At 49.2% G+C, this 13,380-nt stretch overlaps 1 protein-coding gene across 1 annotated transcript in view; it reads left to right on the forward strand.

Annotated features, from left to right (window-relative positions):
* PTPRS (protein tyrosine phosphatase receptor type S) overlaps positions 1-13,380 on the forward strand; it is a 251,796-nt gene that overhangs the window by 46,559 nt on the left and 191,857 nt on the right. The gene's annotated exons all lie outside the window — the stretch shown is intronic.

Below are 13,380 nucleotides of genomic sequence, written 5' to 3' on the forward strand. Positions count from 1 at the left end.
AATTCCTCCCCTCCGCCCAGCCGAGTCTCACGAAGTGGGAGGGGAGCTGAAGCCTGGGCTTGGGCTGCAGTCACCACGGGAATTACGTTTTCACACAGAATTGCAGGTCTTCATTAGGAGAACAGCGGGACTTGCCTGACTGAGGCGGGAGCCGTGCTCTGGCGGGAGATTTCCGCTTGCAGTCTGCTCTGTTGCCCTGGACCCTCCTGTAGGATTTAGTCATGGCATCATTTTTTCTTCATGCAAGGCAATTGTAAAAGAAAGCACCTCTGAGCATAGGCAGAGTATTTCTCCCAAAGGTCGTCTGTCTTCTTGGGCCATGCCCTGTAGCCCTTTCCAGGATGGGTAAGCAGTAACATGAAAAAACTGTGTCACAAACACTCGACTCCTTTTCATGAGAAGCAGCCTCCAACCACTGTAGTTTGCAGCACAAGAGAGGAAGTTAACACCTTCCCCCTCAGCCATTTTTCTGCATCAACTTGTCCCCTCCCCATTGATTTCCCCCTCTCCAGTCCCATGTTTATTCAGGTTATTAATTGGTTAGTTTAAATCTTCTGATTGTCTAATATAGGTGCGCTTAATATAACTGAGAAACATTTTTGTGAGTTAAAAAAAATTAAATATAAGCACTTTAAAAACCTGCTGTTCTCGGTCTGAGAAGTGTTCCCTGTCTCTCTTGTATAGAAAGGTTTTGCCTCTTTCAGTGCTGTGGCCTATACAGGCATCATTTAAAAAGCAAGTATGCTTTGTTTTTAAAACGGTTGCAGGTGTAATTCTAACCTGCGATACTCTCACATTTTTACCAGTCCCTTCCTCCCAGGTGCTCAGGGTGGTGTACATATTTCTTCTCCGTTCCCCCTTTTGATCTCACAACAACCCTGTGAGGTAGGTGAGACCAAGAGATTGTGACTGGTCAGAGGTCACCCAGTGAGCTTTGCAGGACTGCAGGAATTTGAACACAAGTCTCTGATCCTATTCCAATTCAGTAACCATCGCACCCCACGGACTCTTCTTCAATTAGCTGCCTAAAATTTCTCTTGATCACATGACTCTTCTCGGTGAAGCTGCATTTGGTATCCCATGGGAGGAAAATTCAGCCAAAGGGGGTGACTTTGAAAGGAGGGAAAGACTGGCGGGGGAAACGCATGTGTGGTCACTGGAGGCTATATTTTATTTTCTTTTTTAAAAGAATAGGGTCTTTGTTTCTCGAATTGCAGTAAAATGTGTCCTTTGACCTTAATCGCAGGTAACTAAATCAGTTGCACATGGTTGCTGTGTTCTAAAGGGTTTGCAGTTTGTATAATATGTTCATGTTGCGTCTTTTTATTTACTGGAAGGAATACTTGGGGGCATGCAGGAACTCGTCCTTTGGGTTTCTGTGCCAGGGGACACCTAAACGTCGAGCCCTCTTTGGCCCTCCAGCGGGCTCTGGGAGGATGACCTCTTTTGCCAAGAAGCCAACTTGTGTGCATGTCCCAAGAGAGACTTCCTCCCGGTTTGGCCTGTTTCCAGTTGGCTTGGTGCCTCCTTGGAGAATAAGAAGTCCATTGCTTAAGCAGTTCCCTTCCTCCCGGCGAGCTGGAATGGCTGAGAGGTCGTCTGCACCGTTCGGGGCTCCAGCAAGCTTCCCGTAATGAGTCTCATTTAGCAGCCGTTTCCCTCCCCCCTTGTGAGGCTGTCTGTCGGTTGTGTTTCCTGCCTAACTGAACATGGAGGCGAGAAAGCAGAGCCTGGCCACTGGGCCTGGCTAATCTCATCGTGGACTAGGGGGAAATCCATTAAAACAATGAAACGAGTTTAATTAAAGATCTGATTTGGGATATCCTGGTGATTTTGCCGGGTTGTGCCTGTGTGGCTTCTTCGTTGCTGGTGGAACTTTGTCAGAGGCTCGAACGGCTCCCACAAATTTGTTCAGTGTCCTTTAGTGGCTCCACTTTTATTTCTTTATCGGGAAAATTTCTGGGCCTGTTCTGTAGGAAACTTGCTGTCTGGGGAATTTTTCAATTCAACTCCCCCTTCCCCACCAAACCTGCCGTGTAAGAATGATGGTAATGCTTGCTCTCGTGTACACACCAGTGTTGCTTCCAACTTCCATTGGTGTACAAGCCGATAAAGGAGTCAGGGAACATTCTGGGACATCACAGAAACTCAGCCAATAGTTGGCCACGTGCGTATGTTCTGGTGGCCTAGTTCCTGCCTCGGGCAGAGCCCCTGTCCCTCCGTGCTTCGTTTGCCTTGGGCCACTTGAACCCCCCTATGCTGCTGGGTTCGAACTTTCCAGCTCTTGACCCCAAGCAAGTCACCCTCGGTCGTTCGCCAACTGGAAGGTGGGGACTTTAGGCTGAAACTCCATCCCTAAGCAGAGGTCCTTTGCTACTTACTCTGACTTGCTATGGAAGAGTAAGGGTGGGACTGGATCCAGCACGTGCTTTCCTTCTTTGCGTTGGTCCATAGGATCCAGCCCATGGTTTTATAATGAGGATTTCCCCTGTCTGCCCGCAGCCTTCTCCCCTCCCCGAAGCCACGCTGCCTTCCTTCCCAAGCTGGGTGCTGTTTCCTAATAGGATGATATCATGGCAGGCAAGCCAGTTCCGTCAGAGGACGGCCAGACGCCCGTCGAAAGGCATTAGTCTTCCGTGACTCGGCCGTCCGCTTACCAGCGTCTTTTTGTCCTGATGTCTCCTAATGAGGCTCCCAAGGAAGCATTAGGCCTCTGCCTGCGTCGACCCTGAGGCATGATTTAGACAGAGGAAATGGATTGGGGGGACGGGGAGGAGTGGCCCCTTCTCCAGCAAGCTTCCCCTACGTGAATTTGCTTGCAAGCCTTCGGATCAGATTTTCTTTCACATTTGAAACCTTTAGTGGACCGAGAAGCTTTGAAATTAAAACAAATGGCCGATTGAATTTGTCAGTCTGGTACCAAACCGAGATTGCCTTTTAGTGTTGGTGGAGAAAAGATTGAAGGCCAGCTGAGGCCCAGACTGCCCATTCAGCAGCGCAGCTCGACTGGAAGTTCGCTTCTGAAGCCCTGCAAGCGCTTGGCTAGAATTGGCAACATGGCAGAGGGGTGGGGGGTAGGGGGTGCCAGCCTTCCCCCAAATGGCCCAAGGAGGATGACGTTGTCATGGGCCGGCGGGATGTCCGGGCAAGCATAATGGGACCCCCCCCCCCAGAGCTATTTCAGGTCAGGAAAACAGTGTCAGAGGAAGCCTGTAGAACTGAGTTCCTGTGGGAAACTTGCAGCTGCCATTCTGCTACCCGTCCTTGTCATCTCGTGACAAATGTAACGTGTGGTTTGGGCCTCATTCATCACCTGACGATGCTGAGGGGTGGCTTGCATGTGTGAATGAGCTACCGCAGGATTAATGGCATTAACCTGAATCTCATATAGCTTTTAAAAATTCTTCTATTCCGCTTTTCTTCCTCCTGGGGACCCAAAGTGCCGTGCGACACAGTCCTCCCCTTCCTGTTTTATCCTCACCAGAACCCCTGTGGATGAGGGTGGATTGCCAGAGAGCGACTGGCCCAGGGTCATGCAGCAAGGAGGGGGTTGAACTTGGGTCTGAGGGATCCCCGGGCCACACACTCTCCTGCGGGTGATAATCAGATACTTGATGCGGTCCTTGGGCATTGCTGCCTGAGGCTTGATAGGGGGGATATTGGTGAATTAAACAGGGTGTGGAAGGAAGGGGCTTTCCGTCTGGGTTGAGCAGCCACCCTTGGGAATCCACAGGTGTCTCTGATGGTTTGTCAGGGACATCGCACCCAGTTGGTTGCTTACTGGAGAAATTATTCTGTGGAATCAGAACTCTCAGCTGGACCAACTTCCCATTGAGATCAAATCGTGTGGATGTTACCATCTCACAGGATGCTCTGCAGCTGGCCTGAAAGTCACCGTTCTTCAGTAAATGAGCATCATGCAGTTGCTGAATGAGTGTTGATCAATAGGGCTTTTTTTCTGGGAAAAGAGGTGGTGGAACTCAGAGGGTTGCCCTCGGAGAAAATGGTCACATGGCTGGTGGCCCCGCCCCCTGATCTCCAGGCAGAGGGGGGTTGAGATTGCCCTCCGCGCCGCTGAGCAGCACGGAAGGCAGTCTCAACTCCCCTCTGTCTGGAGATCAGGGGGCGGGGCCACCAGCCATGTGACCATTTTCAAGAGGTTCCGGAACTCCGTTCCACCGCGTTCCAGCTGAAAAAAAGTCCTGGGTTTAGTTGTATTTCTCTGGGCTTAAATAAAAACAGGTGTGTGTTAGCCTAAAATACCAACTCAGGGGTGAGAGTGTCCGTCTAGGGCGTGGGAGACCCAGGCTCAAATTCCTGTTCTGCCCTGTAGGTGACCGGGTGACCTTGGGCCAGTCACACTGTGTACGCCTAACTCACTTCACAGGGCTGTTGTGAGGATAAAATGGGGGAAGAGAGGGCGGTGTATTTCCCCGAGCTTCTCAGAGGAAAGCCAAGGTAAAAATGCACTCCGTAATCGCCTCTTACTGCTGCTGTGAGTGGCCCCAGTGTGTTTTGTATACTTCTGAGTTTTGCACAACACTCTTGCAGCCAGAACCCCTCTCATTCTGAGGCCCCGCTGTTCACGCCTCCGTCCCCCATAGATAGCTGTATCTGCTGACTGAGGATTCCCTTCATGCGTCAGCTGAAGCAGGCTCTAGCCAGCCCCAGAAAACCTCTGCCACAATAAATCTGTTTAAAGGACCGCAGGGTTCCTTTCTGAATTCTTCTCCCCTGCAAAAGACAAACAGGCCTGCTCCTCAGGAGTGAGTATTTCCAGATGAGTAGCTGTGGTAGTCTGTAGCAGCAAATTCAAAACAGAACTCCGGTGGCACTTTAGAGACTGACAGTGCAATCCTAAACAAAGTTACACCATCCTAAGTCTGTTGAAGCCTTAGCGGCAAGCTACAAGTGACAAATGACACTTGAACGGCAAGTGAACAGACTCACGTGTATTCCTCCCTGTTCACTTGCCCTTCACTCGATCACTACGTGACTTGTAGCTTGGCCCTTAGAAGAGCTGACCTCTGCTTTGGCATGGGGGCAGGGGGAATGGGCACATGACTTCTCATGCATCCCTCTCTCCTGGAGACTTCTTCGTTGGGATGCATGAAGGAAGGATATCCTTGGTGTGTGTGTGTATGTATTGGTGTGTGTGTGATGTACAGGCATCATATCCAACCATAACATTTTCCCATTCTAAAGCCAAATCCCAGGCTTCTATTCTCCTCCCATGGATCCTTTGGGTAGCTTATAACAGTTTAAAAGCAGGATGCAAAATTACAACAAAACGCATCACAGCCGTATCAGCTGAATTTCTCCTTTTAGTCTCCTTGACCATTAAAACCGTCATTTTAAAAAGAGGAAAGCATTATCAGCCCCAGGGCTTAAAAGGCCATGCAGGACCTGGAATCCCAGTCTGTTATATTTCCAGGCAAAACTCAAACGTAGACCTATGCATGCAAATGGAAGCTTTATAATGCTTCTATAAGTGGACTTTGTTGGACTGCTGTGTGATCATCCCACACAACTAGCGCTGCCTTGGTTGAAGTTCTTGTTTCTTCTGTAGTTCCTCCTTTTTACACAGTTCAAATTAATACACAACTGCCCTCCCACCAGCCCCCCACATCTGTACAGAGTTGCTTCTGCCACCGTCATGTCTAAATTTGTCCCTGATTGGCAGGTGTATGTATGGTGTGTTCAAAAATGCCGAAAAGAAATACAATTATGTATTAATTTGAACTGTGTAAAAAAAAAAAAAAGGAACTACAGGAATTTTTAAAAAACGCAAACAAGGCAGCAATAATTGTGCGGGATCACACAGCACTCCAGCAGAGTCCATTTAAGATTTCCTGCCTGGTCATGCAGGGGGCAATCTCAGCTCCCCTCTGCCTGGAGATCAGGGGGCGGGGCCACCGGCCATGTGACCATTTTCACCGAGGGCGATTTCAACTTTAAAAAACTCCCCCCTTGTTCCAGCTGTCCCAAAGTGACGTCATTGTGCGGTCCTGAGTTCCACCACCTCTTTCCCCAGAAAAAAAGCCCTGGGGGAGGATATCAAAACCATCTTGTTGACCCTACGCAACCAATCAGCTAAAATGCCTACTTGCCTCCTCCAATCAGGTGTTTTTAAAGCCACAACTAGGTAACTCTGCAAAGGGGCAGGGGGCCAGATTTAGGCATAATAGTGGCAGAAGCAATTCCATACAGATCAGGGGCTGGTGGGAGGGCAGTTGGAATTGTAGAGTTATCAGGCAAGGAATCTTAGTCATGATAGTCAGTGGAACCTCCATGCACAAAGGCAGTCTACCTCTGGATTGCTAGATGCTGGGAATAAGCAGCCAGGAGAAGGCCCCATTTTAAATGCCGTTTTCTGTGAACTCAGAGGTTTGACCACACATTTGGTTGTGAAGACGGCAGCCCTGAGCAGCTGGATTACTTCTGTTCTGCTCTCTCTGCCTTTTCTGCCCAGAATCATCTCCCCAAGTGATGCCGTCTCCCTCTATCCAAACATCTCCTCAAAGCGCTCCCTTTCCATGATCCCTTCTTTCTCCCTCCCCATCAAAACAAAACTTAGCTGTGCCCCATGCCAAGCTAAGCACAGAACCTTGCTTTGCCTTCTGCATCTCTTGCCCTCCCCACTCCCATGTCAAATTTTAGAATGGAAATTCAGAATTTGGTGATTGAGATTTTGATCTCACCGTGTTTTCAGCTGGCGTGGAAGTTTCATGGGGGTGGCAGAGGTTTTGCGGCTAAGACTCTACTCCCTTTGCAGTCCTGGGCACAGGGGCTCCTGGCATACATTTTGTAAGCGCTCAGGTGAGCAAGGGGCCTGTTCCCTTTTCTCCACTCAGAAACTCTGCAAGGTAGGTTAGGGACTACCCAAAGGTACGTAAGTGCATTTCATGACTCAGGTTGCCACCGTGAATGTGCACGAAGCTGTCCTGCACTGGGCCAGACTGCTGGCAGTGAGCCCCAGGATCACACCAGAACTTGATGCATTTAATTAATGATGTTGGGGATTAATTGAACCTGGATCCTTCTGTATTCAGAGCACATGCTCTGAAACGTGACTTCTCCTCTGACATAACCTCTGTGCACTTGCAAGGAGGAGGTGGAAACTTCCATGTTATTGGCCCCCAAGTGCTGTGTATGTCGAGGTAGACTGCCTCTGAGCATGGAGGTTGCATTTGTTTCTCTTGGACTATAGCCTTTTCTTCGTTCTCTCTTTCCAAGGTTTTGTCAGTCTTCTTTTTAAAAAAAAGATACCTCAGCTAGAGACCAGCAGCCCCATCTTGTGGCAGTGAATTCCATAAGCTAATTATGCATCGCATGATAAATGGCTTCCTTATGACAGGCCCGCTGTTGTCAGTCAGCTTTGTCGCTTAAAGGGAGAAGCGCTCTGCTGTGTGCCTCGTTCCTTTCCTGGATCAGCATCTTCTCCTGAGCACGGCAAAACAAAGGTGGAAATGGGTAATTGTTTGCCTTCTCAGAAGGCTTTAAAATGGACGCTTTTACGGGGTTTTGTATTTCAGATTTCATTTCTGCTTGGTGGTGTCTCTCCAGCCTTGGCACGTAGCTTGCTTTGATCAGGATTGATCAAGAGGATGGCGTAGGACACTCGGGCCGCAGCCACCAGTTTCTAAAACTGGAAATACATTTTTATCACATACCTTGAATTGTTTGGAATGCTTTTGCTGAACCAATATCCATTCCATTCTCTCCTCCTCCCAGGCCTCTTTCAAGTGCTTCCTCTACTTTTAAGATGGCTGAGATCTAGAAACTTGCTTATAAGATTAAAATATAAGCTTTTTTATTAAGGAAGGCTAAAATTCTCAAAGGTTGTACTCTTGTGATATTCCAAGCATCCCAGCACACAACTGTGAAAACTGAACTCAACGCATAGAGAATTATGTGCTGGAGTGGCCCCAATTCAGCACCCAGGCAATGTGAATTTTGCATGGATTACGCTCTGTAATCCATCTTGAGTCTCAGTGAGACAGGCAGACTATAAACAAGCAAACCTTTATAACTGGTGAAAATCGTATGCTACGCATAGTTTTGCTCTTAGAAGAGCAAACCACTGGAAATCTTGTTTTGTACCAAGAGATTCTAGCAGCTGTTCTTCACAACCTTCCAAGAATATTGTTATAGCTACGAGAGCTAGAAATATGGGCAACTTTCCGCCACACACACTTTCTTCCTAAGAGCTCTGGGCAACATACGGGATTCTCTTCTTTGTTTTATCCTCACAACAACCCTGTGAGGTAGGTTAGGGTGTGTGTGTGATTGGCTCAAGTTCACTCAGTTTGCTCTGTGGCAGGGTGGGACTTTGAACCTGGGCCCTGCGGAGTACGCTGTGTTGTGTGAGCAGTGCACTATACTGGATCTGCACTAACCCCGCTGTGGAGTTCACTCTGCTTGGTTTTCACCCTGCCAGCCCCGTGTGGAATGTTTTGTGACTGGGTCCAGCCATTTTGTTGTTAATATTCCCCTCAGATTTAACAAGGTTGAGCAGGGACCCTATTGGTATAGACTTACCTCTGAAAATAGAGGATGAATTGGCAAAGAGGGAAGAAGAAAGAGGTGTGTTGGTGCTGGTTTAGGTTGGCAAACAGAACACCAGAATGTCATTTGAGTACCAAGCTCTGGGTTCACCATATTTGTCATGGGGGGGGGGAGGTGATTTGGGTGACTTACCAATTTTCTGGCATTTGGCTCTGTTTTGTTTTTGTTTGTTTTTCTGAGCAAAAATTATCATTGTCCCTTTAGAAAAGATCCTCCATTGTACATGCCATGGGTGTAAGTTGGGACACATTTAGCCAGGTTTGTGATTCAAATTTTATCCTGGATTTCTGTATCTGGAGTTTCCTGGCCAGCACTTGATTTCTCACAGCAACCCTGTGAGGGTAGGTTGAGCTGAACGGGAGCAACTTGCCTGACTTCACTGGACAAGGTGTGTGGCTGAGGGGGGTTTCGGACCTGGGCTTTGCTGGTGATCGTCAGACAATCTGAGCACTGGGCTATACTGACTCTCCTAGGAAAATTGTTGGCTTGTCCCATTACAAATTCCATTATTGTGTCAGATCTTGTATGCTTAGGAAAGATTCTGGAGTCCCTCTGAATTTGGTAAGGGTTTCATTTGGCTGATGTCAAGAAGAACCAAATACAGGTGGCATGGAACACTGTGTTCATTGCACAATCTTTTCACTTCTAATTGAATGGAATCCCAGGACACAAAATGGCACGCAACTTTCTCCTTTAGCCAGGCAGATGATCTTCACGGGAGGCCTCAATTTGGGCAGCCCAGGCTGCATCTCTTCAATGGGATCTGAAGCAGGAGACGCAAAGGTCTCCTTGGGTTGTGGTCTTACAACTAATTTTCTGGTAAGGGAGTAAAATTCTTAAGTGGGGTGCTTAAGGCTTAAGGCCTTCTGTCTCCAGCTGGACAACAACCTCGTATGCAGGGAAACCTTCCTTTGTGCAAATTAATTTCTGTTTGGGTCTCTTCTAGCCTGCTATAACTTTGACAATTTATATAGACATATCCTTTCCCCCTCTCTGCATCATTTCCAGAATCCAATGGACGCACATTTTTGAAATTTGATATCGGTACCCATTGCTTGGCATCAAAGTTTTGATACCCTTTATTTGGACTTTGCTGTTTGACAGCTGAAGTTCTATATTTGATGTGCTCATAAAAGAACAGGAGCTCAGGCTCAAATTAGAAAGCTGCACATTTCAGTCTTGACAGATAAACCCTATAAAGAACTCATCAGTTTCCCAAAAGCTTCCAGACATCAGCGCCTCTTTTGGATCACCACAACAGTCTATTTAGTCCAGCATCCTGTTTCGAACACTGCCCAGCTGGATGCGGCCCCAAACCAGGGCCAGGGAGATCAAAACTGCCTCTTATTCTTGCCCCCAACAGCAAGAGTGTTGCTTGTTATTGAGGGGACCTCTTCTCCATGAGTTTGTCAACCCCACTTCTGAGATAGCCACCCCCCTGCATCATGCAGCAATGAGTTCCACAAGTTAAATGTAGTTTTGCAAAGAAGGCCTTCCTTTTGCTAGACTTACTGGCCATAAACTTTATTGTGAAACCTCCAGGCAAAGTTCTGTGCTGTTTCTTTTTTGAGCCCCAGACAGGAAACTTCCATGTTCATCCACGGTCTTCCTGTGCAGTCCCACATGGGACTGCGCACGCGCAGGCCTGCCGATACCGGAGATTTTTATAGCTCAAAGCCACCAGGGGGCGCTCTCGCCTTCCACCGCGCATGCGCGGCCATTTTCCCGCCTAAATGGACTATAGAAGGCGGAGCGCCCCACACATACCCTCAGTTTCCTTTTCGCCGCCGATAGATGAGGTTTTTAGCTCTTCTACTCGTTCGCGATGTCGGATACTGCTTTGTTCAAACGATGCGTCTCCTGTAATCGAAAGATGACCAGGTCAAACGGCCATTCTAATTGCCTTTATTGCCTCGGGGAAACCCATAATACCCAGGCCTGTAAACATTGCCGTGCCTTTACTTCGAAGGCCAGGGCGGAGAGGGCGGACCGTTTGCACGCCTCGCTGTGGCAACGTGCCATGTCTGTTGTGGACCCTCCGGCGAAGGCACCTCCATCTGCTGCGCCCGGATCCACTCCTCGGCCGGCCGAAACCGTGAGCTCGAGGACCCCTCGCGCCTTACCTTCCCCGAGTCATTCGGAGTCGAGACCGAGAGATCGCTCGTCCTCCTCGGTTCGGAGCGCGTCGGAACCAGCACCATCGGTTCCGAAGCTCCCTCGGAGCCGACCGCCCTCGACTTCATCTGCTGCACCAGCCTTGGATCGAGCTGCGTCTCGGAGCCGGACGCCTTCGGTGTCACGACCGACGCCTCCACCGTCTCAGGGTGCAGTCGCTTCGGAGACAGCGGGAGAACCATCCGCTCCGTCCGACTCTGACAAGCAGAAGAAGAAGAAGAGAAAACATTCTTCCAAAAGGGACAAGGCGGTTCTGGAGCAGTTACTTTCCTCTCCGCTACCGGCCCCTTCGGGTGCGCTCGGTTCCGACCCACCGGAAAAGGGGCGCAAGGATCCCGACCCGGTTCCTGTCTTGACCTCTTCCCAGGAGGACCCGGTTCCGGTAGAGAAACCCCCGACCCCTACGGGACGCCCGCGATCGACCTCCCATGAATCCGGGTCCATCAGATCGGGTCGGAGTTATCGAAGTGGATCGGGCCGTAGATACAGCCCGTACCCGACTCGGAGCCGATCGAGGGAGCGATACAGCAGTGAGGGCCGGGCGGCCTCATACTACAGGGGGGATAGTCCGCTCCGATCGGACCGCTCTTTTCGAGGGGACTCGATGTCTCCTTCCTTTCGGATCCGATCCTATGGCGACTCGCATGGAACACCGCACCTTTCTGAGGTTGATTACCATCGGAACCGACCAAGGGGTTATGAGTCCCCTCCTTCGGATTCGCCTGATGCTGAACTTGGCCCAGCGGAAGAACCTTCACCGACGGACGACTTCAGAGCCTATAATGAATTGCTTCAGCGAATGGCTAAAGCACTGGATTTGGAAACGACCTCTACGGAGTCGAAATTTACTGATAAGATCTACCAGCATATCTACTCGGGTTCCACTCCTTCCGTAGCCTTTCCGCTGATCGATGGTTTTGTTGAGTTGTGGAAGAAGCTCAATGCTAAGCCTGCTTCTATCCCCGCCACTAACCGAAAAGTGGAAGGCCTTTATCGTACAAAGGACGAAAACCATCCGTTCTTGGCTGTCCATCCACCTCCTTCCTCCTTAGTCACTGAGGAGATGCAGGCAAGGGGCAAACAAGGTTCCATGTCGGCTCCTACTGACAAGGACAGTAGAAAGATTGATACTCTAGGGAGGAAATTGTACACCTCTGCTGCTTTTGCCATCAAAGTGGCTAACTATGCGGCTATGATGTCGGCTTACCAGCTCTTCCTGTGGAAGAAAGTGGCTGCTTTCCTTCCCAAACTCCCTGAAGACCAGCGGACCCTCCTGCGTGTCATCCAGGAGGAGGCCACCCGCCTCTCGAGGCACCAGATTAATACGAGCAGGAGTTTGTCCGATACGTCTGCACGTTCCTTGCTCTCTGCAGTGGTTTTGCGGCGATTTGCGTGGCTCCGCACGACTGCTCTCCCGCCTGAGACGAGGAACAAAGTAGAGGACTTACCTTTTGAAGGGACACTCCTTTTTTCTGAGAAGACAGATGAATACCTGTCGAAAAAGAGAACGGATCGTCTCACAGCACGGTCCTATGGTGTTCTGCACCAGGCTCCTCAGCATCCCGCCAGACCTTACTTCAGATCTTCTCAGCGGGGCAGATCATATCGGTACCAGCCTTATCAGGGGTATTCGTATCAGTCTCAGAGGAGTTACCAGAGCCCTCAACAATCCTTTTCCAGGCGCAGACAAGGTCACCGTCCCAAGCCTGGTTCTCAGCATCAACAGGCTAAGGACGCCCCCCACGCCCAGAAGCAATTCTGACACTTACAGGGACCTGAGCCTATGTTTGGGTTCAGGCTACATGCTTACTGGAGGGAGTGGCTGTCCATCGGTTCCGATGTTTGGGTTTCTGATATTGTTCAGTATGGTTATAAAGTTGAGTTTCTGAGTTTACCTTACCTGACTCTCCCTGTCTTTTCTTCCGGACCTCCTCATACGGAGATCTTAACTGAATTGGCCACCCTGATTCAGAAGGGTGCAATTGAAGAGGTGCCCTGTGATCCTGCCCCCTTCGGTTTTTACTCTAACCTGTTTCTGGTGGAAAAGAAAGATGGTGGTCTTCGACCCATTTTAGACCTACGGGCCCTTAATAAACTTATAAAAATTCGAAAGTTTAAAATGGTCACTTTGCAAATGGTTCTGACCCTTTTACCTAGACACTCCTGGTTTGCTGTCCTTGATTTGAAGGACGCTTATTTCCATATCTCCATTTTTCCTGAACACAAGAAGTATTTACGTTTTACTTATGATGGTAAAATTTACCAGTACCGGGTTTTACCCTTTGGTTTAGCTACTGCTCCTAGGGTCTTTACGAAGTGTATAGCTGTGGTGGTGGCCCATCTGAGGTTACAGGGCTGTCGAATCTTCCCGTACCTGGATGATTGGCTCCTGGTTGGAAGTTCTGCTGATGACGTGTTTACCCAAGTGTCCCTGACTTTGGATTTATGTCTTAGGTTAGGTCTTTTCGTTAATCAGAAAAAGTCAAAATTGACCCCAGTACGGTCTGTACAATTTATAGGAGTAGTCTTGGATGGGATCAAGAATGCTGGCTTCCTGCCCTCAGACAGGGCGGCCAGGATTAAGGGCATGGTCCTTCGGCTGCAGCGCTGCCGTTTTCAATCAGCTCATTTTATCCA

The sequence above is a fragment of the Eublepharis macularius genome, chromosome 5 (assembly GCF_028583425.1).
Source record: "Eublepharis macularius isolate TG4126 chromosome 5, MPM_Emac_v1.0, whole genome shotgun sequence".
Classification (NCBI taxonomy): domain Eukaryota; kingdom Metazoa; phylum Chordata; class Lepidosauria; order Squamata; family Eublepharidae; genus Eublepharis; species Eublepharis macularius.